This window comes from Triticum urartu, chromosome 5 (genome assembly GCF_003073215.2).
Source record: "Triticum urartu cultivar G1812 chromosome 5, Tu2.1, whole genome shotgun sequence".
NCBI classification, from domain to species: domain Eukaryota; kingdom Viridiplantae; phylum Streptophyta; class Magnoliopsida; order Poales; family Poaceae; genus Triticum; species Triticum urartu.
Window position 1 is genome coordinate 63,233,309 of NC_053026.1, and position 3,823 is coordinate 63,237,131.

The following is a 3,823-nucleotide window of genomic DNA, read 5'->3' on the forward strand; positions in this document are numbered from 1 at the left end:
AAGGGAAATGGGTCCTTCGGGCAAGCCCTGTTGAGATCTGTGAAATCTATGCAAAGCCTCCATTTTCCGTTAGCCATACGAACGACCACTGGGTTTGCTAACCATGTTGGATGAAATACTCCTCTGACCAGACTAGCTGCTGCCTCAAGCTTCTTAATCTTTTCGGCAATGAACTGCTGCCTCTCCAAGGCCTGCTTTAGAACCTTCTGCTTGATGGGTCAGGCATGTGGGCGGACACCAAGGTGGTGCTCGATTACCTCCTTGGGAAAAACAGGGATATCAGATGGTTGCCAGGCAAACACATCAATATTCGCTCGCAGGAAGGCAACGAGCGCGCTTTCCTATTTATCATCAAGGATGGTGCTGATAGTAAAGGTACCATCAACACCAGCCAGCCCTGCCGGGACCTTTTTTACATGTGGTGCAGCAGCCTTGCATCTCTTGCTGTTGGAACTCTCCGGCAAGTCATCAATAGGCGCAGCGCACTCTGAAGAGGTACGCTTCCCAGATTCCTTGCTGGTGTCCCTACTATCCTTCTTCTTCGCTTTGTCTTCCTTGGCGGGGATCGCTGCTGCCGCGGCCTCTGCCGCGACTGCGTCCCGGTATATCTTATCCACTCAAATGATTGTGTCTTTCTTGTCTGACGGAATGAAAATGACTCCTACCAGCCCTGGCATCTTCAAAGTGTTGTAGGCTTAGTGGGATGCTGCCATGAATTTTGCTAGAGCTGGGCATCCAAGGATCCCATTGTATGGTAAGGGGAGGTCGACCACATCAAACACAACCTTCTCAGTCTGGTAGTTCAACTCTCCCCCAAATGTCACTGGCAACATGATCTTTCCCTTAGGATGACTCCTGCCGGGATTGACTCCTTGAAACGTGCCCGTGACCTTTAGTTCTTCCTCTGCTATCTGAAGCTTGCTGATAACCTTTGGGGAAATCAGATTCAAACCCGGCCCCGCTGTCAACCAACATCTTTGTGACTTTGAGGTTGCAAATTGTTGGTGAAACCAACAATGGCAAGAACCCTACCATGGTAGTGCAGTCGGGATGGTCCTCATCGTCAAAGATGATGGGCATGCGTGACCATTTGAGCGGCTTCCAAGACTCTGTCGCTGGCTCCATGACATTGACCTCACGCGCCCACCGTTTAAGGTGGCGGTGAGAGGAGTGCAAAGATGCACCCCCGTCAATGCACAGGTCGTCAGTGGCCTTCTGGAATTCCTGTTCACTGGTTTCCTCTTCATCCCCTCTGTCGGGGATATACCCCGCGGTATGACCCGGTCGAAATTGGCGACTCACAGGTGACCCGCCCGGAGCTTGGAGATTCACAAATAACCTACCAGATCTTGGCGACTCATTAGTAACCCGGCGGGCGGGTCAGATTGAGAACAAGGCCCAAAGCCCAGAAGGCTGGCTCACGTTATGATGGGCCGGATTAAGAGGAAAGGGATGACGAATATTTCCTTTACGAGGAAGCAAGACCCGGACTTGTAATTAACTTGTAAGAGAAGATAGACTAGTCCTAGTCCTACTAGGACTCCACATGTAACCCGCCCCTCTAACTCCATGTATACATCTTCTATTCCTAAATAGATAGTACAACCCACTAGTATCTTTTTTCCAAAACATGCAAGTATGGCACAAGAACTATATAGTGTGCCAATAACTTTGAAAGATGGTCGCTGGATGAAGCTAACCCGACAGTGCAGAGATAGTCAAATCCGAGCACTACTGGCCGTTGGATATCATCAACATTCCACCAGATCTGCCACATGTACAATTTAGGAGACTCCATGGTTGAACTTAAGCATAATGCACAAACCTAAAAACACAAGCACTTCTCCTTTGTTCTAGAATCTTCTGTATCATAATTGATTATTTTTTTCTAAATGAATTGCCATTATTTGTTTTTTACTTTATGATTTACAATGCACAACCCCATGAATCTTAACATTTTTATAAAAGTAATTGATTTTGAATGAGATGAACTATAAGAACTAAACGAACATCTACATCATGCATATATGACTCAAAGCTTTACATGCTATAGTATGTATTTATTCATAATTTGGCTTCTTAATCTCATGCGTTCAATACATGTGTACATTACTAGTTTTGAGTAGAGTAGCAAATTTCACGCGGCCCCGGGTATATCAAAATGCAGGGCCCATGCATCATTGCCTTTCGGTCGAACCTACGTCCACAATTTTTTGTACGTACTATATCTCCACTGGTCCCCGAACCGAAAATGCTGCCTCGTTCCCGTAAAACCAAGCGGCCCACACATATTTAAGGCGTCGACTCGAAACCGTTTACTACAACGTGGCCCCGCATGCCGTAGTACTCCTACAAACCCTACCGCCGCACTCATCATCGGTTTTCTTCAAGAGGACGAGGGAGAGGCCGATTTGTAGTGGAGGCACTTAAAAAAAAGGATCTGTAGTGGAGACCCCTACCCTAGGGTGCCCTAGGTAGCTGCCGCACGCTTCATTGTTTTCTCTTTTCTTTATGCTCTTGCACCCTAGAGTGAAATGATGGTAACTTCGTTCGTCCAGCTTAATGCGGGAAAGGTGGGGCTTTGTGATTTGACCCCTCATCGCTCATTTTCTACTACTGCGGCGCTACGACCGGGGTGCCTCCAATTCCAACCGCTGCTCCGAACTGTAATTTGGTGCATCACACGTGGAACAAGACGGTGGATGAGCCACATGTCGGCCAAAGGGGTCATGTTAAGTGTGTCGCCATTTCGTGTGTGGAATGACCCTGCTTGAGTTGCTACGCCAACACGACAGGAGCAGCCTACCACTTGGTTTTGCTCCTTGGTGAATCCCGACTATATTGATCTAAAAAGATACATGCTGAACTACCCTCTCCGTCTCGGTTTTTTTTATTTTTAGGCGTCTTGGTTTATAGGGCCTGCACGTAGTTCTAGGTCATCCATTTGACTAACTAAATATGAGTTACTATGTCACAAAAAGTATATCATTGGATTCTTAAGCGGATGTAGTTGTATTCAAAAGTCGAGGGCGGGGCTTTTCCTGCGCGGTAGGCGGGGCAGTTCCGCCTAGTCGGTTCGACAGAGACGCGAGAAGAGGAGAGAGTAGGCTGCTGCAAACGTAGGGCTGTGTGATTTGACAGCGAGTTACTGCTGGACAGGTGGGGCCCCGTGATTTGACTTGCCATTATCATTTTAACTGCGGCACTACGACCGGCGTGAGTCTCCCAGATTCCTGACCACCTCCATACAGGTGCATCTCCCAATGCTCCACCATGTAGTAGAGGCTGGCTCTTGCATGAGAGCCCACTTATCCACTTCTTCCTTGCCTCTCTTTCCTCCACATATGCAAAAATGCCATGTAAAGCGCACTATTGTACTTACTTTTACTTGATCCTACAGGTGCTTAAGCTTGCCACATAGGCATAAAGTCTGAAGTGGCAAGTTAATCAAGAAGAGAGAGACTAATTTGGTGACCCAAGGAAGAAACGGTGCTAAGCGCGTGTACCTAGGTGAAAAGACAATTTTGAGTCTATAGCTAATTAAATAAAGCAAACTTAGCAACACCATTTCATTGGAAGTGGGCACTCCTTGGCAAATGCAATAAATACTAGTACTCCTTGTGTCCCATAATATAAGAACGTTTTTGGCACTACACTAGTGTCAAAAACGTTCTTATATTATGGGACGGAGGGAGTATGAAGAAAGAGATAGAGAGAAGAATAAAAAATACACTTATATCCAACCTTATAGCCAAAACCTTGTTGTAGTATGAGTGACTAAGTGATGACTATGTATGACAAGCCAACATCAGATAGCCTAACG